At 42.6% G+C, this 24,842-nt stretch overlaps 1 protein-coding gene across 4 annotated transcripts in view; it reads right to left on the bottom strand.

The window, feature by feature from the left end:
* The window catches only part of MAML3 (mastermind like transcriptional coactivator 3), a 445,572-nt gene that overhangs the window by 236,969 nt on the left and 183,761 nt on the right, over positions 1-24,842 (bottom strand). For 2 of the 4 annotated variants that reach the window (XM_084972849.1, XM_084972850.1), the window contains exon 1: positions 18,670-18,913. The exons of the other annotated variants lie outside the window; for them this stretch is intronic. The gene's annotated coding sequence lies outside the window, so the exon portion shown is untranslated. Of the gene's footprint in view, positions 1-18,669; positions 18,914-24,842 lie in introns of those variants that run through there. 4 annotated transcript variants of the gene reach the window in all.

Below are 24,842 nucleotides of genomic sequence, written 5' to 3'. Positions count from 1 at the left end.
TGACTTGGAGTCAGTTAAGTGCTTTAATAAGTAGATAAGTCTTCTTTGTAATTAGCATATTGACCATTTACACATAAACAAGTGCTTCTAAAGTGCTTGAGGGGAGCTACCAAACAGCTTGTTGAGTTTTAAATCTCCTCCTGCAAATCATTTATTTCAATACTAATAGACACTATTTTCAAAGCAAGACTTTGTAAAGGCCAAGGAAATATCAACCCAAAAGCTAAAATCACCATAAATTCCAAGGAGGTATAGTCAACTAATAATCTTCATTTCTAGAAAAATGTTATCCAAAGTCCCTTTAAAAGTAGGTTTGCATGAGTGACAAATCATTGGAAAAGATAATCTGGGCATCATAGACCTAATCTAGTTTCAGCCACTTTCCCTGGCAATATTGATTTCCTGTATCTGCCTTTTAATTGAAACAACCAAATGCTACACGATTTGTGCATGAGGCTATCTCCCTTTGGTCACCGCTGATGGAACCAAGGAGGGACCCTGATCCAGGGAAAGGCCATGGTCTCTTTGTGACATAGGCTGGCTTGAAAGATGGACTTGCTTGGATTCTGGGAAATGTATTGGGAATAACAGAGGAAGAAATGCAGTTTCCAGGGGCAGCAGAATCAAAAGGACAGTAACACAGAGCGAGGCCAGGAGGTGAGGTGAGCCCTGTGGGAACTTTGGGTGTGAAGAAATTACTATGAAAAGACAGAGATGTTGAGGGAGGGAGGAAAGGGAAGGAAGGAGGGATGGAGGAAAAAGTGAGAAAGGAAAAGAAGAAAAAATTAAGAGAAAAACATGCATATACAGACACACAGATAAGACAGATGATAGATGGGCTGAGTGACCCTAAGGGGCCTGGTTTGCCCCTGGAGATTTCCTTGTTGGCTTTTTCCACTCGGGCCCAGCCCATAAGCATCAGCCTCCTTAGAGTGATCCTTTTTGTCTTCTGATGTAAATTGAATGTCGCTGTGTCTCATTCTGCAGCTTGCTGCCAGAGACTAATGAAAACGCCCCAAACCTCTTCCTAATAGGACCAAAGTAAGGGGCCCCAAGGTGTATGTTTGTGGCTGGGGGGCAGGATGGAGAGACAGCCAACACGAATACGTTTTACGCTGAAGAAACTTCCTTCCTATGAATGTGCATTTGTTCAAATATGTCTGTATCTTGGCTGGTCCAGAAGCACAAAGGGGTCTTTTTCTTGGATGGTCAAGGCCTGGGTCCTGCCTTTGAAGCCGGCAGGGGCCGCTGAGTGTCGGGCGTGCTGCCAGGGTGGGTGGTGGAGTCTGTCACACGCCTGTGATGTTCCCAGGCAGGACAGCGTCTGCCTGCTAAATATTTATTTAATCCAATTTGGCCAATCCACCTTCAAGTCTAATAAATGATTACAGTAACAGACAGCTCTTAACCCAGAGTCCCCTTCTACTTCCTGAGGTCAGCCTGGGGCTTTGTCTGAAAACCAGGAGCTGGCAAAGCAGGAAGAGGGAAACCCAGAGAAAGAGAGAGAGAGAGTGTGTGTGAACAGGTTTGTGAGTGTATGAGTGTGTGTGTGAGTGTGTGTTGAAGCAGGAGGAACAAGGAGGGGGAAAATGGAGATGAACAAAAAAGGAAACAGGAGGCCGTGTGAAAATGCATCTGGAAACCCTCCTCTCTAGACTGGAAATGCAGATGAACATGTGGAAAAGCCGCCCATGGACCAGGTTTTCAGCCCAGCGATTAAGGTCATTCTCCCTTAATCAGGAGGTGGATGTCCCTCGCCCAGCCCATCAGTCTCTCAGAAAAAGGACCAGGAAGTGGGCAAGTTGGTGGGTGCTCTTCAGCGCTCCTATTTCCACTTCCATCCAAAGACAACTATGAACCACGTGACTCTCCAACACCCCCCCCCCCCCCCCCCCCCGCGCGCACCGCCTTCACTTAAAAGCCTGTGCAGAGAAAGGGACCCCGCCTTCCAAAGGGGTTTTCACGCCTCTTCTCGAGGCTTGGGGAAAACATCCAACCCAACTCTCAATGCCATCTTTCCTCCCTGCCAAAGACATCCGGTGTGCTGCCGCTGCTGCTGGTTTTCTAACCCTGTCTGCCCTGACACCACTTTGGAACATACGTGGAGGGTAAGATTCTTTATCTGCAGAGAGAAAATAAACCCTGAGGCCTAGAGCAATTTTCTGCTTGTTGACTCTTGTGGCTGGTTTGTTTCAACAAAGCCCAGTGGTTTCCTTAGCATCACCTGGTGCAATCTGTAGAAACAGGCACTTCCACGCGGGTGTAACCGTGTTTATTTAGTAAAAGATCTTCGCTTTGCCAGACACTTCATGTCCTGGGCAATGTACTGCTGCCAATATCCACTCAATTAGAAGGTATTCATCATCCACTTGACTGTTCTTTCCACTGCCCTTCCTCGGCAAGACCTGGGGCCCAGCAGCCACCTCCTGTCATCCAGCCTTCCCAGCAGATGCAGTTACAGGACAACCAAAAAGAGCTTTCTTTTTGTTCAGACCAATATTCCATGAATCCTTACAAGTTTATTAGTTCTGACTCAGAACAATCTATCAGCCATAAGTGCAATAAATGATGCTTGTAAATTAAAACCCGTATTTCAGCAGAGGAGGTTTTTACATATTAAATTATCTTTAAAGTTATAAATAAATAACATGTGGAATAGATTTAAGCAATAAACATATATCCCACAAATAATACTCAGGAAGCTTCTTTTTTTTTTTTTTTTTTTTGTCTTTTGTCTTTTCAGGGCCGCACCCACGGCATATGGAGGTTCCCAGGCTAGGCGTATAATCCGAGCTGTAGCTGCCAGCCTACACCACAGCCACAGCAATGCCAGATCCTTAACGCACTGAGCGAGCCCAGGGATCGAACTCTCAATCTCATGGTTCCTAGTCGGATTCGTTTCCGCTGAGCCACAATGGGAACGCCAGGAAGCTTCTTATTCACCAAGCCAAAGCGATTTCAGCAATATCCTGTTAAGAGACCCCCTCGACCCACTTCCTCTCTTCTCTGGTAAAATCCTAAGTCCATCACATCCAATACTGGAGTCGTTTTATTCGTAGGAAAAATGGTCCTTCCTTTATCGAACACTCATTCTCAATACTTCAGCTGTCCTAGGTTGTTTTCTGGCTTGTTGTTTTGAAAGAACAATTTAGAAATTTCCCAAGATATCTCTGTTCCCACTTCCTCCTCTTTATCCTCCATCCCCCCAACAATGCCACTTGAATACTCTGTGTTAATCATTTTCTTCATTTTTCTTTTATTTATTATTATTATTAGTAGTAGTATTTGTGCCCATACCCACAGAACATGGAAGTTTCCTAGCCAAGGACTGAATTTGCCCACAGCTGCAACCTATGCTGCAGCTGCAGCAATGCCAGATCCTTTAAGCCACTGCACCAGGCTGGGATTGAACCCACACCTCTGCAGCCACCTGAGCTGCTGCAGTCGGATCCTAAACCCACTGTGCCGCAGCAGGAACTTCATCTTCATTTTTATTTTAACAGTTTTATCACATATGTTTAGATATATAAAAACACACCATTCAGGTTTTTTTTCTATCCTTCATAATCAATATATTACAGATGAGTAATAAGTAAGCTAAATTTCATCTTTACTAAGTAATGAAGCTATGGCATTTGTGATAATGAAGTATTGAGTCATTGAACTCAGTTTCATTCAATAGTTGTTTACAAACATTTCGGTTCTTAAGAGTTGAAACTTAGGTTTCAGATATGACCTGATAAGACTATATCAGAAGGATCCTTAGGCTGTCATTCTATATTTAAAAAATCTCCTTCTAGTAATGGTTTCAACATTTAGATTAGGCTTTACCACTGACCTATAGGCTTCTTCTACCTTAAGAACACACATACTCTGAATGTGAAAGTACCTTGTCTCTTTATCTATGAAGCTTTGCTTATTTTTGCAATTTATCAAAAGAGTATCATACTTTTTTTTTTTTTTTTTTTTTTTTGGTCTCTTTAGGAGTGCACCTGCAGCATATGGAGGTTTCCAGGCTAGGGGTCTAATTGGAGCTGTAGCTGCTGGTCTATACCACAGCCACAGCATCAAAGAATCCGAGCCATGTCTGTGACCTACACCACAGCTCATGGCAACGCTGGATCCTTAACCCACTGAGTGAGGCCAGGGATCGAACCCGCAACCTCATGGTTACTAGTTGGGTTCGTTAACCACTGAGCCACGACAGGAACTCCAAGTATCATGTTTTAAGTAGTCTTTAGGAAGTTGATTTTCCCCCCCCAATACTACATTCCTAAGATTGAATAGCTTTTAAAAAGTGACTCCCTGAAAGGAAGTTCTGTTGAATCAGGTTTCAGTCAAGTTTTTCAAGAACCAAAAACATTAGAAATTCATCTTGTTCCTGAGAGCCAAGAGGCTGGATTCAGGAGCCAGCAGTCTATCCTGCAATTTGATGAAAGAAAGGGGAGGGTCAAGTTCCTACCAGGTGTCAAATAATAGTATCACATTATCATCCAAAAAGAAGACCTAAACAGACAATTCTCCAAAGAAGACATAGAAATGGACCAAAAAACACATGAAAAGATGTTCAACATCACTCGTTATTAGAGAAATGCAAATCAAAACCACTATGAGGTACCACCTTACACCAGCCAGAATGGCCAGCATCAAAAACAAGAAGTGCTACAGAGGGTGTGGAGAAAAAGGAACCCTAGTACACTGTTGGTGGGATTGTAAATTGGTGCAACCACTGTGAAAAACAGTATGGACATGCCTCAGAAAACTCAAAATAGAACAAAAAAAAAAAAAAATAGAACAACGATTTGATCCAGCAATCCCATTCCTGGGCATTTATCCAGAGAAAACCATGACTCGCAAAGACACATGTACTCCAATGTTCATTGCAGCACTACTTGCAATAGCCAAGACATGGAAACAACCTAAATGTCCACTGACAGAGGCGTGGTTAAAGAAGAAGTGGTACATATACACAATGGAATATTACTCAGCCATTAAAAGGAATGAAATACCAGCATTTTTAGCAACATGGATGGACCTAGAAATTATCATGCTAAGTGAAGTCAGCCATACAATAAGACACCAACATCAAATGCTATCACTTACATGTGGAATCTGAAAAAAAGGACACAGTGAACTTCTTTGCAGAACAAATACTGACTCACAGACTTTGAAAAACTTATGGTTTCCAAACGATACAGTTTGGGGGGGTGGGGGGATGCGCTGGGGATTTGGGATGGAAATGCTATAAAATTGAGTTGTTATAATCATTGTACAACTATAAATGTAATAAATTCATTGAGTAATAAAGAAAAAGAAGTCCGAAGGCATTTGTTATTTTTGTTTTTAAACAAAAGGAACAAGAAGCAAAGAAAGGCTGCAATGCTACTTGTCAACTAAATTTTCTAAAAGATATACTTAGTAAAACTTTTTGGAGAGATACATTTTCTTTCAACACTGAATTAAAATCTGCATAATTTCATCAAATGTTGCCCTTCCTAGAAATGCAATTATTATTACACTCTTGTTTCCTAGAAGTAAGTATTTTATTCTTAACCTCAGTCAGAGATTTAACTCAATCTCAAAAGCGACAATGGCAGAACTCAATTTCGTGTTGGTCACTCCTGTAGCTTCCTTGGCCCCTTTCTCATGTCTCTCTCTTCCTTTGCTTTTCTGCACAAAGTCATGCTTTCTTCTGATGAGTTTAAGAGAGCTGCCTCCATAATAAGTTACATCACACCTTTCCTGTCTTCATGAAATTTCCCCCGACTTCAAAATTTCACCAGCCAGACACATCGAGATGCACAGACTTCCACTCAATAGCCCCGCTGGATTCTGGGGCTGGACAAATGCTGATTTAGTGGTTGTCTGCTAGGTAAAAATGCCTCTTTGAAACCATGCACACAGTGCTCCCTGTTTTTCCTGTTCCCTGTGCCAATGTGGACAAACTTACGTCCCTATGGAGTCTGGTTGCCAAGGGCAATGTGTAGTCTCTGAACCCAAGAGATTTAAAAATACAAGCAATGACATATTCTGAAATGATAATAGCAATCATTTGGAACTGCTCACAGTCCTTGGGCGGGTACTTCGAACTAGAGGTGGGGAGAGAAAGGGCAGGGGTGCTTAGTCTCAGGCATCCAGAGCACAGAGTATCCTATGGGTGGAGGAGACCCTAGAGACCACCTAGTCCAACTCCATCCATTTACAGAAAAGGAAACTATCACCTGGAGCCACGAAGTGATTTGCTCAAGGTCACAGAGCCAGTTTGAGGCACACTAAGGCCAGAACCTGCATCTACTATCAGTTAACATTGCTTCTTACGCTTTTCAAGCTATCTCTAGATTAGAAAATCAGAAAATATAATGACATTCTAATGCATATGCCATATTACATGAGCTCATTGATATTATAATTGTGCCTGGGTGATGAGATAGGATATGGTCGTGAGAGTGGAGTGGAGGGGTGGTGGTTATGAACTAGCCACCACCTGCTTTAATAGCCCCTGCATCCCGAAACAATGGCACAATTTCCTTTTGCCTCAAGGGTTACACAAGCAATCAAGATAAGACTCTAAAGTGAAACAAAAAAATTAATTCAAGTCAAGGAAAGCCATACTTATATACAATATATTTAATATATTTATATTGAGTAATATATCTGTGTATGTATGAATATATTTTAAAGATATGTATGCCTGTAGTAACATGTATTATACTTAAAATAATGAGACTAATTTTAATATATGGCCAGTGGTATTCACAGTGCTATCCAGTGCACAAACCGTATTTTGGATAGACACAAACCCGATTACTGTAACGAGTGGTACAGCTATTGTCTTTCCCAGACATAATTTCACTAATCGTCTTTCATAACCTCGATGTATATATGACTAAAGATGGGTCTGTCATCAGTAACGCTGCCCACTCTGCATACTGTGAAAGCTGGCTTCTAAAGTCTGTAGTCTATGAATAGCTTATTTCTGCTTGCTCATGGAGCACATGTCCCTTTACTCAAGAAGACCCGTGGCCATACCATTGATTCTTTGCTACTTCTCACTCTTCACATTTTGTCCGATGCTCCCTCTTCAAGGATCGTCTCGTGTATGTATTTCTTCCTCTTTCACTGCCTTAGACTTGGTTGTGATTCCCCGACCTTTTATATAAACCACGACTGCAAAAGTCTTATATTTCTTCTCATTTCTTCCTTCTTGAAGGAGCCATCAGAATGATCATCGGAAAGCACACCTCCAGACATTAAGTGGCTCAGACATCTTCCACGGCTCCCTGTGGCTATAAGGTCCAGATTCTCCAAAAGATGGCTCAGTCTGGCTTATGACCCTGACTCAACCCTCCAGGCATCCCTTAGTATTCCCACCAAGTTCCTACTGACCTCAGGGTCTAGAAGCATTTTTCACGCACTCTCATCCCCATCCCAGCCTCCATCACCACCAGCCAAAGTGCTATCTATTCTTCAAGTCCAACTCCAAAGCCCCATGCTCAACAAATCTTTCCCCAAAACTCTGACTTACAGTTTAGTCTCTTCTCTCCTGTGCTTCCATAGGATTTTGTTAATATCTCTAATGACAGCTCTTAATATACTGTTACACATCTCTTTTCTCCATTCAACTATGAATTTCCCGAGGGCTTCAGTACCGCCTATATGTCTGAACAAGACACCAGCCCAGCGCCTTCTGCATAGTACTTGACTCTGAATGTACTTCTACATGCCAAGTCATCTCTTAGTGCGCTAATGTTCCAACCCGCCATACCTCTTTCACATCATTTAAGTTTGGTTTTTAGGTGCATCCTTACACTTTCCCTTCCTTGCTCCTCCACTGCCCCAACAACTAATCTTTCAATGAAGTTGCCAGCAACCACCTTCATTTGCACTTATCAAACTTATTTTCTCCACATTTATTCTACCCAATCTATGTCTTATGGGTACAATACCTGTCTTAGTCTGGTCGAGCTGCTATCACAAAAATACCATAGGCTGGGTGGCTTATAAACAACAGAAATGTATTTGTCACTGTCCTGGAGGCTGAAAGCCTGATAGCAGGTGCCAGTATGGCCAGGTGAGAACCTCCTTCAGGTTGCAGACTTTTCGCTGTACCCTCACATGGTGGAAGGGGCAAGGGAGCTTTCTCAGCTACTTTTCCAAGGCACTAATTTCATTTATGAGGTAATACAGGCCCTCAAGATCTTATCACCTCCTCAAGCCTCCACCAACTAATACCATCACCTTGGGGGTTAGTTCTCAACATACTGACTTTGGGGGAGAGCGCAAACATATAACCTACAGCAATATCTCAAGATTTACTAGGGCACCTAGAGTAAAGGATGATTAGGATCTATACTCCCTTACTTCTTGGCTATGTGACTTCAAGCAAGGGGCTTAACTGCTCTGAGCCTTGGTTTCCTCACCTGTAGAAAGCAATGGCAGTTCCTCAGTTCCGTGAGGAGGACTGCGGCAGTAATGTAGGCAAATCGCCTGGCATAGAGGAAGCATTCAGTAAATAGCATGTGGTATATTTTAGACCTGGTCAAAGAGAGTCGGCTGAGAAAGGAAGCAAACCATTTCCCGTAATCTGAGTCAGCTGCCTCATGAATGAACCCCAAACCTGGCTCCCTTCCTCCCGCTTGGCTTCTCCCCAGTACATTGGCTTTCCAAATTCCTTCACATGGATGCCATTACTTATCTCTCTTCGCAGGTACAACACAAAGCAACGCCTGGCACATATCACCCTTCCCCTTCAGAGTGCAGCAGGCTCACTCTCCTTTTTGGCCAAGTCCCTGGACACAGAGATATAACATAATGCTGTTCATTAAGTTTTACTCCCACAACTTAGGAGCTGGCTCAATTCTCAGATTTGTTATTAATCTATTGTCCTGTAATCTATGTTAAATATAGATCATGAGGGATGCTGATAAATGGGCTGGATGTCGCATTTGTGTTAGTTCAATTACAATCAGAAATTAAAATGCTCTCCCCTCCTACTACGTAGATTTGGTCTAGGGTTTCATTATGATGACAATATTCCCTTCGTTTTCATAAAGACATGCTGGCTTTTTTATTTTGTGTTCTATTTCTAGATTTAGCTGTACATTATTGGCAACATATGCTGCCCACATTACAGAATTTGGTAATAATTTACATTTATACTATCTTTGAAAATTTTTTTTTAGGGTTTCTAAGATTTTCTAGTCTAAGTTGTTATATGTGTTTAATCTTTGGTTTTCCTACTATATTATAGATTCTGCAGAATAACCCACGGACTCATGAATTTATCACTGGGAGTAACTTTCTGAAACAAAGCTATCGACACACAGAGATTGGTCAATGAATTAGTTATAAAACTTTGACTTGTGTTATGTTCCAAATGCCATGCTATAGGCTTCTTCCCATGCATAAAACAAGGGTGATCCTAATTTGTCATCATTGCTGCTGGTGGTATTGAAGGGTTTTGTTTTGTTTTGTTTTTGTTTGTTTTTTAGGGTAGGGAGAGAATTCTGGAAGCAGAAAGAATGATAATAATGATCAGACATCATCAACGAGGCATGTGTACTCGTGTGATCCGAGCCTGTATGTGTGTAAGCATGCATTGTGTGCTTGTGTGTCTGTATAGAATTGAGACACATGCTAAACCTCACTAGGGCAGGACACGGAGAGAGGGTCAGCCTCTGGGCCCTTTGATCTAATGTGCCCTCATATTTCAGCATGAAACACATGACTGAATGAATTACTGGGTCCTCTCTTATTTCACTTGGGAAATCTTTAATACCAAAAAAAATAATAATAAAAAGGATGCTTAACATCAAGGAGGACACAACTCAGAGGATTCCATTACCTTCTTGAGCATCCAAGCATCCAAGTTAAGGGATTCAGGACTGCATGTCCATATAACCCTGGGCTGATGGCTTGCAGCTTGCTCTTTCCGACCCTCTGGCCTGCATATGGAGGTTCGCAGACCAGGGGCTGAATCGAAACTGTAGCCATTGGCCTACACCACAGCCACAGCAACATGGGATCTGAGCTGCATCTGTGACATACACCACAGTTCATGGCAACGCCGGATCCTTAACCCACTGAGTGAGGCCAGGGATCGAACCTGCATCCTCATGGATACTAGTCAGTTCGTTTCCACTGAGCCATGGACAGGAACTCTTGGTTGTAACATTTAAATCACTCATCAGAAAGGTGATTCAAATCAAACTTCAAGAAGATAAAATGTCATGACTTTTTTTTTTCCTTTCCAGGGTAGGTCCCCTATATATATTCCTACCATTGATGACAGACAACTCAGGTTTTTGGTTCTCCCACGTAAAAAAAAGATACATATTATATGTGTAAACTACATAGAAATACATATTGGAGCAGTTACATTAGAAAGCTGAATCATGATTTGGTTATTTCATTCCATAAAGCTAAATAAAGCAGGTACCTGTGAAGTTATAGAGAGACAAAGCATTTTTATTTTGACAGATTAATTTGGGCAACATTTTTTGCTCTGCTCTATTAGAATAGCCACCATCATAACTCAAAACAACTGAGTTTTAAATTTTTGTCAAGGTAAAATATTTATGTAAATGTTTGTATTTTGATTTTTTTCTTCAATGAAAGATAATTTTTTAACAAAAACAAAATCAAAATACATGTTATTTATACATGTGAAGTGGGGTGTTGACAAAGATTAAAAAGAATGTTTCACTTATAAAACGATTCTTCCAACACAAAAACCTTAGAATAAAGGGTTGTTTTGAATAGCACCTTGTCCCTCCAATCATATAACATCAGAGTAGAAGCTTCTATTATAGAAAAAAACATTTATAATCTTTACAACATATGGAAGTAAAAGATGATATTGGAGAAGCCAGTCATGATTGACAGGAAAAGAATAAAAAAGACCCACAATTGATACGGCCTGGGGAGGGCTCTAAAGAGGTCACAGATTGCCAGAGCTGGAAAAGCAAAGTGTCCTCATTTTGAAAAGAAAAGGAAACCAATGTAATTTGAGCCCAAGGGTGGGAGGTGGGCTATGGGGGATAGGCACAGGAGGATGTTTGGGTTTTTGTGGTTTTTTGTTTTGTTTTGTTTTGTTTTTTGTCTTTCTGTCATTTTAGGGCCATACCCAGAGCATATGGAGAGTCCCAGGCTAGGGGTCAAATCAGAGCTGTAGCCAGCGGCCTACACCACAGCCACAGCAACACAGGATCCAAGCCACATCTTCGACCTACACCACAGCTCATGGCAACCCATTGAGCAAGGCTAGGGATTGAACCTACAACCTCATGGATGCCAGTCAGGTTCGTTAACCACTGAACCACTGTCTCTTTGAAAGACAAAAAACAAAACAAAATACCTGTTTAGGGTTTATTTAAGGAGAAAAACTCTTTATTTAAGGAGAAAAATTCTAGGGAATGACCAGGTCTGGATCCAAGTGGTTACATAGAGTATCATTTTGGCTAAAACACAAGTAGAAAAGAACCAGGACCAAGCGAGGATGCGTTTAGAGTTGGAATCAATGCCTACACTGAACGTACGTGATATACTTGTTTAGAATGTGTACAACGGCGATCTTCTTGCAGTAGCAGATTTTACATGTTATATAGCTCCCTTCTGTTGACTATTCACAATCTGTTGATGACTCCCTACAGCAAGTCTGAAATACAACATGGTACTAAAGGTTAGGTTGCAGCCCAAAGGCAAAAGGTTAAAAAAGAGGATCTCCTCATTCAAGCCCAAGGAAAGGATCAACGCAATTTCCAGGAAGTTCTGATTTGAGACCTGCTCTGGGCAGTTTCACCCTCCCAGGGCCTCCCTTTTTCCTTCTTATTTACTTGGGCAATGAAGGAGAGCGGAGCTTCCCTGCTTTTCAAATTTTAGTTTCTCAATTAAGACTGAATTATTCCAAGGCAAGTAATTCTTCCTACAGGACACAGCATGGCAACTACAGTTAATATTATTCTATGGCATATCTGAAATTTGCTAAGAGAGTAAAACTTTAAAATTCTCATCACAAGAAAAAGAATTTAATGTGCAGGGATGTGAAATGTTAATTAGTCTTATTGAGATCATCTCACAATATACACATATGCCAAATCATTATGTTGTACATCAAAAATTAATATAATATTGTGTGTCAGTTACATGTCAATAAGATGTTTAAATATTTACAGATCAACTCCTGAATTTATCACAAGAATTTTTAAAAATTGAGTAAAAACCACTTAATGTTAAATTCGAATTTAAAGTATCAATCGAAATTCATGCAGTTTTCCTTAAACACACACACACACACACACACACACACACACACACGCACACACACACACTTCCTACTCTATCAACTGAAAGGGCTAAGAACAATGCCAATCCTGTAGCAATAAGCACCCTGAGGACCCAGTTTGCGACCTCTAAAAACCATTTTCCATTGAAATGAAGACAGGCTCTCCTTGGAAGAATGGCTGATTCCAGATGTCTTTTTTTAAAGACTAAATTATTCCAAAGCAAGGAACTCTTCCTATTCCTGAAGATTATTTATCATTTTACTTGCCTCTGATGAATTCAGGTGTCTAAATAACTTCTTGCAATGTGGAAGTATTGATGTGACTTTGTCTGAAACCTTGTAAAGAAACACTTTTAAAAAGATGTGTCCTTGGTTCAGAAGTCTTATATGTGCTATCATGGATTGATGATTGCTAGATGCCAATTCCTCTTTTCTTTTTTAATTTACTTTTTCCTTTTTTTGGCCACCCCATGGCATATGGAGTTCCCGGGCCAGGGATCAGATCCAAGCCATAGCTGCAACCTAAGCCTGATCCTTAACCAGCTGTGCTGGGTCAGGGATTGAACCTGGGTCCCAGCTCTCTCAGGATGCTGCCGATCCCCTTGTGCCTCATCGGGAACTCCTCCTCTTTTTTAACAGCCAAACATCTATCCTTAATACTAAAAAACAAACCATAGACAAGACAGCATTTTCCACAGTACTCTTTCAGATATAATTTAAAGTCAAAGTTTAAACTGCATAGAGATATTTAAAGGTAAACAAATCATCATGTTAACTTTAAATTAGCTTCACCAACTTTGTTTCACTGAGTTTAGACGGCCTGATACTAGATAGATAGTAAATAAATGTTCACCCAAGGCAGCTTTTTTTCCCCTGCATTTAATAAACTAAACCCAAATCTTATTTAAATTGTTGAAATGTATCAATTCTTCTAGATTATGGTTTTACCAGCACAGGTTCATCTACCTACTCATGTTCATCATACCAAAGCATTTAATCAGGCTGTGGTTTTTAATAAGCTACTGTATGAAACAAACAAAAAAAAAAAAAAAAAGAGGGAAGGTGTTGCCTGGGAACTCAGAGCCATAATAAGGAGCCAGCGGATTGCTCCTTAATAAGTGTATGCACTGCACATCTCCTCAGTTCTGATTAACTACCTTCTATTTTAGCACCAGACATCTTCTAATGAGAAAATGTTAAGTTCCCCCAAACGGTAGGATGGTAGAATCAGAATGGAAAATACCAATAAAACCTTGGGAACACTATGCTCCCCAAATATGGCCTTGCAAATGGTTTCATCTTTCTTGGTTCCATCTTGACGGCTTTTGAAGTAATCATTCAATATACACAATAGTGAAAAGTTACTATGTGTAAAGTGTGGCAAAATTTTATATTCAGAAGCTAAAGATAATCTGTATCATGTTCATCCTAATAGGCAGTTTTTAAAGGCAAGGTGGAGTCTGTTATTTATCTAGATAAACCAGCCAGGCTGATTCTTTCAGGCTCAGGAAATGTAGGTTTGAGCAAATTTTCATGGTTGATATGAAGGACTTATGACTAGAATCAAGTACTTTTCAGGCTGTGTAATGAGCCTGACAATGTGAATAATTGCAATGCAATAATTTGTTTTGATGCTAAACACACAGGTATGTATAAACACACAAAAGTAGTCCTTGAATAGTCAAAGAATAACAAGACCAAACACATAATTGCTAATTCTTGGGATAATATGATGGATAATTACATTTTTTTTTAAATGTAAGTTTCTAAGCTGGAAAAAATATATTTCAATAGAATAATTAGTGCATTACCTAGGTAAAAATCAAAATGAAAGCTTTCCAAAAGCCTAAGTTGACGTCCCTTGTTTTATTCAAGCAAATAAATATTCGTAAGTAGTATGGTAAGAGCTAAAACAGAGGAGTAAAACATGCTTCCTGCTCTCGGGAGCTTATCGATTCATTAAGGGTCAAGAAATAGCACACTTCTTCAACTACCTTGCATCTACTCCTACTCATGCTTCAAAAGGAAAACAAAAATTGCACCTGAACTTCTCCAGAAGTTCCTCCCCACCCCACACACCCTCACAAAGGCAAAGTTTGCAACATGCTATAATTAAGCTCACGTCCTGACAGTAAAAAACACAAAGTTTTATTCTAAATATAGAGGAAGACTCCCCACAGGGCACAACCTCTCTGATTGTTGTAAAACTTTAGTCACTGATATGTCAGCATCTCTGTCGCATAAAAGAATCACTCCTGAAAATACACACAGTAGACACGACCATTGCACCACGTTAATTTTTCATTTTCACTGGAGATTTTCTTAATGTCTCTGGTAATTTTCATGCCTTTCTCCTCCCTCCTCAAGCTTTAAACCACTATTTAAATGGCATTTTGGAAGTTCCCGTTGTGGCAGTAACAAGACTGACAAGCATCCATGAGGACGCAGTTTTGATCCCTGGCCTCGCTCAGTGGGTTAAGGATCTGGCATTGCCGTAAGCTGTGGTGTAGGTTGAAGACGCAGCTTGGATCTGGCGTTTGCTGTGGCTCTGGCTTAGGCTGGAAGCAACAGCTCCGATTCAACCCCTAGCCTGGGAATTTCCATATGCTGCAGGTGTGGTCTGGGAAAAAAAGCAAAATAAATGAATACATAAATAAATAAATACACAAACGGTATTTTCCTTCTTGCCCTCAAGGTAGTGAAGTGCTCTTTGCTAAATGGACATGTGAGCTACCCAGAGCCCATGGCCTAGGTCTCAGTGATTCACAAAGTCTGTCCCCAGGTCTCCTCCAGGGATGAACCTTGATCCCCAGAGAACCTACACATGCAGGTCGGCTGTCAGGCACCCAGGGAAGGCCCTACTCAGTGAAACACCAACAATCCTGGTATGAAAATGACAACTTCCTAACACCTCAGATTGGACTCAACACTATTTAATAAAAGAATTACAGGTCTAAGAGCAGTTCAATCTACACCTTGCAAGACACCTCCAAACCCCTAGCAGCAGGTAGGACTGATTTTAATTACGGAACTAAAAGAACATTTGAGGATCACGGTAAGTGGGCTTTTGTGTTCCTGTCACTTGGTGAACCTGGGGCAAGGTAACCCCTCTAAGCCTCAGCTTCTTCAAATGGTTTCCATTTCTTCAAATGGAAAACAGTGGTACTTCCTTTGATGGATTATTATGAAGATTACATGTGATGAAACATATAAAGCCTTCAATATGGTGCTTGACACATAGAAAGATCTTAGTAAAAGGTAACTCATGTTATTTTTTTTTACTGCAACTTATAGGACAATAAAAGCTACTTCCCTGCACAAAAAGTCACACATGGAAATATACAAAACCAAAACCCCAACAACTCACAAAGATAAATTAGATGTATAGGAAGGAAACACACCCCAAAGCACTCACCCTTTGCACTCTATGCCACACTTCATTTGGTGGCTAAGAACAACTGACAGGCCTTTAGGGAAAATATTTCGGCTTTCAAATAACTGCTTAGAAAAGGACTAAAAACTATATTTAACTGCCTCTCGGGCAATTAGACCATGGCCATTGTCACATCTGCTATTTGCTCATCAGGAAACTGCTTCCAAGACATTTAACATTCATAGGTGTATTAGCTCATTATTAATACCCTGGAAATTCTCCATGACACTGTTAACCACAGCACAGAATTGGATACAAGGAGGCTCCACCCTGGTTTCAACTCATCCAAGAGGGCTTTGAATAGAATTCCCTAAAGAACAACGTTAGAAAGTGGTCTCGAATACGGCACAGAATTAAAGCAAAGTTTTAATGTAAAATCTATTTCTAAAAACTTTTCTTTTCTTTTCTTTCATCTTTTGTCTTTCAAGGGCTGCACTCGAGGCACACGGAGGTTCCCAGGCTAGGGGTTGAATAGGAGCCACAGCTGCTGGCCTACAGCACAGCCACAGCAATGTCAAATCCAAGCCGCATCTTCGACCTATACCACAGCTCACGGCAACACCAGATCCTTAACCCATTGAGCGAGGCCAGGAATCAAACCCACAACCTCGTGGTTCCTAATTGGATTCATTTCCACTGAGACATAACAGGAACTGCCTAAAAACTTTTCTTCAACTATCTCCATCCTCTATTCAGACTTTAGAGCTTCATGTTCCCAGGAAGTAATCATTATACTAGCAAACATTTATGTGGCACTATGTGCAGACACTTATATATGTTAGTGCATTTAACTGTATTGTCCCGAGAGCCCCATGTGGTAGAAATCACTAGTGATCATCCCCCTGGTCACGTGAGGAACTGAGGCACAGGTAGGTTAAACGACATGCCAGTAGTGTGGGGGCTGGGCTCTGAGCCGGGCTGCTTCCTCTCATCCCCTCTGGCGATGCGGCCTCTGTGACTCATCAACACGCTTCTCAAAGTACAGATGCGGTGGCAGAAGTGAATTACTCTCAGGTGCTTATCATAAGACAGAGGCGGTATCAGGACCTGAACTCTCACTCTTCCCGTGCTCTGTGCTGGCCCGGGTGCTCTTCCTCTGACATCAAGGTAAAAAGAACTATTTCCAATGAATGCCCATTAGATCAGAGATTACACCAGGTATAATCTGCCACAAGAAAACCAGCAAGCATGTCACTGGGACAGTCTAGCTTGTAATATGTTTTACTCTCTTCATTTCTATTATTTGACATATGGGCATCTGCATATAACGTTCCACTTCCAACATACAAATCCCCCATAACGATGGCTAATTTTATGTGTCAACTTGACTTGGCTATGGTGCCCAGTTCTTTGGTTAAATACCAGTCTTGATGTGGCTGTAAAGGTTATATTTTTAGATGTGATTAACATTTACATCAGTAGACTTAGAGGAAAGCATACTGCCCTCCTTAATATGAGTGGGCCTCATCCAAGCATTGGGAGGCCTTATGAGCAAAGATTGAGGTTTTCTGAAGAACCAATTCTGTCTTAAGACTGTAACATAGAAGCCCTGCCTGAGTCTCTAGTCTGTAGACTGGGGCCTCAAGACTGCAGCATCACTCCACCTGAATCTCCAGCCTATTGGCCTGCTCTACAGATTTTGGACTTGCCAGTCTCCACAATCACATAAGCCAATTCTTTAAAATAAATCTCTCTCCCTCTGTGTATGTGTGTGTATGCGTATATACATATACACATACATACACATATGTGGACATATAGGATATACATGGAGATATATAGGATATATGTGATATATATGATACATACATACACACATATATGATACATCACCTGCTGGTATACATTGGTATATATGTCCTATTGGCTATATAGGTATATGTATCTTTGTATATACATATGACACACACATACACACGTTCTCTGCTTTCTTTTTCTCCGCAGAACGGACTCATCCACCCCAGAACCCAGGCTATATCATGTTTACAAAGGAGGCTCTCAATACAGAGCCACAAATTGTTCTACTAGAGCTTCCTTCCTGATTTCTCAGAAGGAAAGACGAAGCTGGCTGCTTTAAGTGTTAGCACAGAGACTAGCAAACTTGCTGAAGCTGGGTAACCCACTCTCCTTGGTTTGACCATGGAAGATTCTAATCCACATGCGCTCTGTGAATGGCTGTGATTTGAAAGGCTACAAAGACACACACCCTGGTCTGCGGACGTCCCCCCGACAGGCCCCAGAGACCCACTGCTGCACAGCAGCTCAGAGCCTAGCCAAGTCCCCCGCTGCGGGAAGGGCACCACCCACCATCTCGGCTTTCTGGGCCACTCCAGGCCAAGGGACTTGAAGAGGCGATTTGGTTTACTCTGGTATTTTGGTAACCACTTCCTTCCAAAACCCTGGCATAGTCCCTTATTCCTCTAAGGGCCCCCAATTTCTATCTGCACGTGGGTTTGGTTGCTAGCCTCTCATCTGCTTGCTGGCAAGCCTCTCATTCTGACTGCCGGAACTCCTCTTCTATCTAGGCTCCTAGAAAACCAATATTTATTTCCTTAAGAAAAGATCTCAGAAGGCCAATCGCCTTCCCCCTGCCCCTTCTGTCTTTCTGTCCATCCCGCCCAAACCACAGAACCCCATGCTGGGTAAAGCACCAGCGCTGGGGGCGAGGACTCTGTCACACGGAGAACATCCAAGATTGCCCAAAGCTGTTTTCCTTGTGGCTTCTTCAGTAGCAGGCACGCCGCCTTCAGTGTTTACAGTCAGCAATTTTGAATGTGCTGACACGGAGAACAGTGACCACAGAGGCCACGCAAACCAGCAGAGAAGAGAGAGCCCCGGTGAAATGCCTGGGGGGACTCGGGGCCTCAATCCTCTACTGCCTGTCCCAGGTCCACCCGCAAGGCCGCGGGCTCAGAGAGGCCCAGACTGAGGGCAGGGAAGGGACACAGCTCACCTCCTTCTGCGTTTTCCTTCCTCCACAGCTTCATCCCAGGGCTTCTATGCTGGGGACAGACTCAGGCGGCACGGAGTGGGAGGGGGCCACCCTCCGACCCCTGCCAGAAGGGAGGCTGGGTCAGGCTGCTCCTTTCCCAGCAACTTCAGGAACTTCTCCCTCACCAGCATTTCACTTAGCAAAGTTCTTTAGATTGCTGATTTGCTTTTGTTCATTTTTTCCCTCTAGTAGCAGAGAAAGTTTTGTAAGCTAAAAGGGTGCCAGGAAATTGCTGCGTAGCAAGTCTAGCATGGGGGCAGGGGGAGGGACCATTAAATTAAAGCTTGAAAAGGACTATTAGAATATCACTATCGTGTTTTACAGGCAGACTGGGATTTGGGGATTCTGGAATCCCTCTCTTCTTGGCTCTAACTGGGTTAGATGATAGAGGGAATCATTTAGTGCGAGGAGGTCACATGGAGTGTCTGGGGAGCCAGTGGGTCTCCCTGTTCTCAGACAGACACCATGGGGCAGTTCTGGGACCTGGGCTCATATACGAATAGGTGGAAAAGCTGAACTTGATCTTGGCCTCCTAAATAAAGCACTGGTTCTCAAACTCTCATAGGTTACATCTGTGGTCTGAAAATCCCTACCACCCCCCCTACTGTATACTCATATGCCGAGAGGGAAAAAAATCACACTCACAGGAATTCTAAGAAAACTAGGTACACTGGGGGTGAGAACTATGGAGAGATTGTTCTCTCTCCAGCAAAGTGGTGTGCCCCCCTTCGCCTGTGTGGACTGGATACTAGTGACTGGATTTGCAGTAAAGAACTACATTTCCCAGCTCTCCTTGCAGACAGAGGGGGATATTTGACTTAGTGCTGCCAAAAGAATGTGGGCAGAAATGATGTATGCCCTTTTCAGGGGTGACACATAAAAAGCTCCAGCAAGACTCCCTAAGATCGTCTCTTTTCTTCATCAGCTAGAAGCAAAAGGTTCCAAAAATCCATGGAACAACTTCTAGATGGAAGGAGCTGGTTGCTTGTCCACTAAATGCCCATGCTGGACTTGTAAAAGAGAAGTGAATTTTTACTGGTAAGTCACTGAGGACCACAGCATTCTCTATCACAAAAACTACGATACAAAATCAATGTGATATCAGAGGAAAAGTGTGAATTTAACTAGACAGAGTGACATAGACGTTAAACATGGTATGGACACCATTTGGGTTTTTAAAAAAGGACACACTTGGAGTTCCCATCGTGGCGCAGTGGTTAATGAATCTGACTAGGAACCATGAGGTTGCAGGTTCGATCCCTGCCCTTGCTCAGTGGGTTAACAATCCGATGTTGTCGTGATCTGTGGTGTAGGTCGCAGACACGGCTAAGATCCCACGTTGCTGTGGCTCTGGCGTAGGCCACCGGCTACAGCTCCGATTTGACCCCTAGCCTAGGAACCTCCATATGCCACGGGAGCGGCCCAAGAAATGGCAAAAAAAAAAAAAAAAAGGACACCCTTACATAGATGCGTATGTACGCTTGGGATGTTACTAGAAAGAAACACAAGAAAACAGCAAGTGTGGTTGCATTTGGGAAAGGAGACAGCAGGAAAGGGATGGAAAAAGATTTATCTTCCACCATATACTGTTTTTAACCTTTTGAATGTTGTGCTGTGTGTGTTTATTACCTAGTCAAAAGTTCCATTTAAAAACCCCACAAATTCTGAAAGAACCCCGTTTTCAGACCACCTGGAGAATGCTCACAGACACGACTATTAGTCCCCAGGGCCTTTTTTGAAAACCAGTGGTACAAAGTGTTGACATTTAAAAATACATAAAACTGTACTTTTCTCGAAAACTCCAGGGATGGGCAGAGGTAGCTGCTATTCCCACAGTGGGGTTAACTTGCTCATCCTCGTAGAGACTTTCCTTTCCTTCCAGTGGAGAGAGGAAGGCTGAAATGACAGAGGAGTCGTCACTTCTGCCAGAGCAGCTGACCACTAACCATGCGTCTCACAGGTCATTCACGGTCCTTGGGAAAAACAAGGCATCCTGGGCCTCTTTCCTGAACATTCTTTTTTTTTTTCTTTTGTCTTTTGTCCTTTTAGGGACGCGCCTGCGGCATATGGAGGTTCCCAGGCTAGAAGTCGAATCGGGGCTGTTGCTGCCGGTCTACACCACAGTCACAGCAATGCCAGATCTGAGCCGTGTCTGTGACCTACACCACAGCTCATGCAACACCGGATCCTTAACCCACTGAGCGAGGCCAGGGATCAAACCTGCAATCTCATGGTTCCTACCCGGATTTGTTTCCACTGCGCTATGACGGGAACTCCTCCTGAAAATTCTGATTCAGTAGTTCTGAGGTGAAGCCTGGGAACCATACAGTTAACAAGTGTCAGTGGAGTCCCATGCCCAAGCACACATGGGAGACCCCACTCGCATCTGTCCACGTGTCCTGCCTGCCACCTCGGGTAAGTCGCTCCACTTCCACGTTTTATATCCCTGGAATAGAGAGGATGGAATGTGTGACCTATGAAACTGAAAAGCACCTGCTGAGACTAAGATGATACCTGAACTTCCTATACATGAGGTTTCATACAAAAGTGCCAATTATCATGAAAATGACCACGGGCGTGTGTGCTCCGGATGGCTATTTTATGCTGTGAAGTTCACTTTATCCAAGAAACACTTCACCCTGTGAGGACACAGCAAGGAGGCTGTGGAAACCAGGAAGAAACCAGGAAGAAGGTTCTCACCAGACACAACTCATGTAGCACTTGGATCTTGGACTTCTCAGCCTTCAGAACTATGAGAAATAAAGGTGTATCACCGAAAAGAAATACTGCATTTTAAAAGAGAAGGGTAGGGCTGAAAAACAAGTCTCTGTGCAAAGCCTTTCCAAGCATTTCTGCTGTGCCGATAGGGGTTTAGCAGGGAGCTCACGGCGGGCTGACCCTCTGCCCATAAGCTGCTGCCAGAAGGCACAGAGCCGGGCGGGAGCCCCAGGCAAGTCTCTTAGGTGAGTCCTCGGCGTGGAGGCAAGGGCAATTCAAACACAAGGATATCCAGGCAGCAACTGGTGCTGGGGTGGATCACCATGTGGAAAACACACACGGATGCGAGAGACACACGTCACGCGAGAAGTGTCTCAGGCAGTCCAGCTGGCTCTGAACCATTTCACTTTCTGTCCAGCCCCTGGGTGCCAGCCTTATCGCCAAAAAATTCTCAAATCTTTTACACTAAAAGGCCATCCACAGCCAAGCCTCTGTGGAACTCACAGTCAAACTGGTTCATGTCCCTGACTCACTTTTCCAGTACCTCAGAGATCCAGAGAGAGGGCAAACCATAGAGATGCTTATTTCCTGGGAAATAACCCAAGTGGTTAATAAAACTTTTTATAAATGACACAATGCGTTTCCTAAAATATCTTAGGAGTGAACCTTGATATTTACTAAAGGATACCTTGAAGAGTTTTGTTTTGTTGGTTTTGTTTTTAATCTAAAGGTTTTTCTATAAAACAGGGCAGAGGAGGGAGAGAATCAGTGGCCTTAAAACATAAGTTTTCTGTTCAGCTTTTGGAGAACATTCTAATTTTCAAAAAATCCGGTCTAAAAGGGGAAGTATTCTAACCAAATAAATAAAAATAAAGATGTGATGGTGTTAATTAGCTAGACGGGGTGGGGGAGATCCTTTTATAACGTATATATCGTATTACATGACGTACACTTTAAATACCTTATAATTGTATTTGCAACTATATGTCAATAAATCTGAAGTTTAAAACAAACACTCAGAAAGGGAGAGTTTAACATGACCTATTGTGATTACAAATTATTTCTTTTTGGCAACTACCTCACACATCATGTGCTGTTTACATTTGTTTTATCTCTTTCTATACTTCTTAAACAAATGAGAGGTTTACAATATTTATCATAAAGCATCTTTAGTTCCACATGGGCCCCCTATATTGCACCTAAAAACCTGCAATAGAGATTTCTGGGGCTCACCTTCCTTTCTGAGCATATAGGAGGATTTTCCAGGCTCCCATGTAGTTAATTTGGGGTCATGCAACTAGTCCGGCCACTGGGCTACTTAGCAGAGAAAGAATGGCTGTGAGTTCTCTACCTTCTCTTCTCTTGCTGCAGCAAACCCTCAGGTCATATAATGAGATGGCATTGTCATAAGACAGTGGTGCCTCTGACAGCCTGAGTCCCCGAGTAACCAGGTGGAGTAGAGCCTCCCCACTCTTCTCCCATGAACTTCAAGTTGGAAATGAAGCAGGAGCAGCATTTGTTGTGTTGTGTCAAGCCAGTGGGATCAAGGAGTGGGGGTGGCGGTACAACTTTTGACTTCAACATAATCTTGCTTTTTCTGGTTCATCAGAGCTACTGGTTTAAAATTTCTGACTTCCAGTCAGAACACCTTCCTATCAATACAATTAGTACACAAGTCACTTAATCGTTCTGGGCTTCAGGTGTTTTGTTTTGTTTTAACTGTAAAATGGGAATAACACATTCTGGCATGTCTTACCAGTCAGGGATATGTCAGGATCAAAAGAATTTCTCTGAAAGTATTTTGAAATCTGTGCATCACACCGTAGATGTAAAGTGCCAGTAGCCTCACTGCTGTGGGCATATCCAGAGGACTTAAGGGGATAAATTTGACTGCTTATTTGGGGGTCAGTTATTAGGATTCGCAGCTTCATCATTCTTAAAAAGCCAAGCGATAGATCAGGAAAAGTCAAATTCTGATCCCACTTTGAGAATAACTTGTTATCTTAAAAATGTCAGGGCTAGCTGAATGGTTTCAGAAACCTCACTTCCAGCAAGCAAACTCAACTATTTGCCTCTGGCATAAAAAGAAAGGAAACACAGAGGCTCCAAGTGAAAGGCTTGGCACAAAGCCCTTTCGTCCTCCCACAGCCCATCAGGGGGAGGAGGGAGGAAGAGCACAGGGGAGGAACGGAGAGCTGGGCATTCCAGACCCGCCCTACGCCAAGAGCCAGGGAGGGCTGTGGACATTGAGGACGACGGCAGGACAAGTTATTCCTGTGCTCCTCTCACAAAGAGGACTGATTTCTCCGCAGAGGAGAGGAGAAACGGAAGAGAAGCCCCCCCCCCCCGCCCCCTGCACAGAGAAGATCTAGAAGCAGGGCAAGCGTCTGTACCCTGCTGTCCCCAACAAAGGGCAGAGGCACTCTGCCTCTAACACAGGAGAAGGGCTCCCTGACCCTGACAGCAGATGACACCGATCCACAGGCTGATCTGCAGAGGGCTGCTGTCACCCAGCTGCTTGGACTGTCAGATAATAACAGCTGCTTTTTTTGTGAGCACTTACTAAATGCCAAGCACTGACATTTTAGATACCCAGAGAGTGAGGCACAGCGAGGCTAGGTCACCTGTCTGAGGTCACAGGACTGGGAGACAGCAGAACCAGGAGTTAAACCCAGACAGTAGCCCTCCAGATGCTGCGGTCTTAACCACTACATTCATCAGGGAGGGATAGAAAAAAAGGCAAGAAAACCAGGGGGCAATCCTATCGCTTGCTACATGCCTTGCAATGGGCTTCAGACACTTCAACTCATTTAATTTTCCTGTCTTTTTTAACGACCTCATTTACAGGTGAAGGAACAGAGGCACAGAGAAGCCACTAAACTTGCTTAAAGTCACAGAGGCAAAAAGTGAAACGTGAGGAATCAAATCCAATTGGACTCTGCCAGATCAAAGCGGGAAGGCTTATGGCTGAAAAATATGAAAGTGTTTCAGGGAAAAAACCAAAATAAGAGGGTAGAGGAAAGAAAGACTATGGAAGGTAGTTGGAAGCTGGTACTTCTCGGTTCTGAGAAATAGAACAGATCTAAATATAGGATAACACCTATTGATAGAGTTCCCTTTATCACAGAGCCCTTTTGTCCTCAGAGTAAAAAAGACAGTGAATTGACTGTATAGACCAAAGAAAGACAGTCCTGCACATCAAGCAGGCCTTTTTGAAACTCAGCAAATGGAGAGTTACTATGAAAGTAGCCGATTCCTTCTTTTTTTTTTTTTTTGGCTGCCTTTACATCTTCTCACACTAAATTGTTATGATCATATACTTCCATATTCCCTAAACTTATGAATCACAGAATAATTGTTAGTTGTTTTGTTGTTGTTATTTTGCATCATTTGCTAATCCATAGCTAAGATGTTCT

This window comes from Sus scrofa, chromosome 8, assembly GCF_054392235.1.
Source record: "Sus scrofa isolate SSC_HxYL_T2T_F1_AM1 chromosome 8, Sscrofa_HxYL_maternal_Yorkshire_Landrace_v2.0, whole genome shotgun sequence".
In the NCBI taxonomy this organism is placed as follows: Eukaryota; Metazoa; Chordata; class Mammalia; order Artiodactyla; family Suidae; genus Sus; species Sus scrofa.
This window is presented reverse-complemented; position numbering and strand designations above follow the sequence as displayed.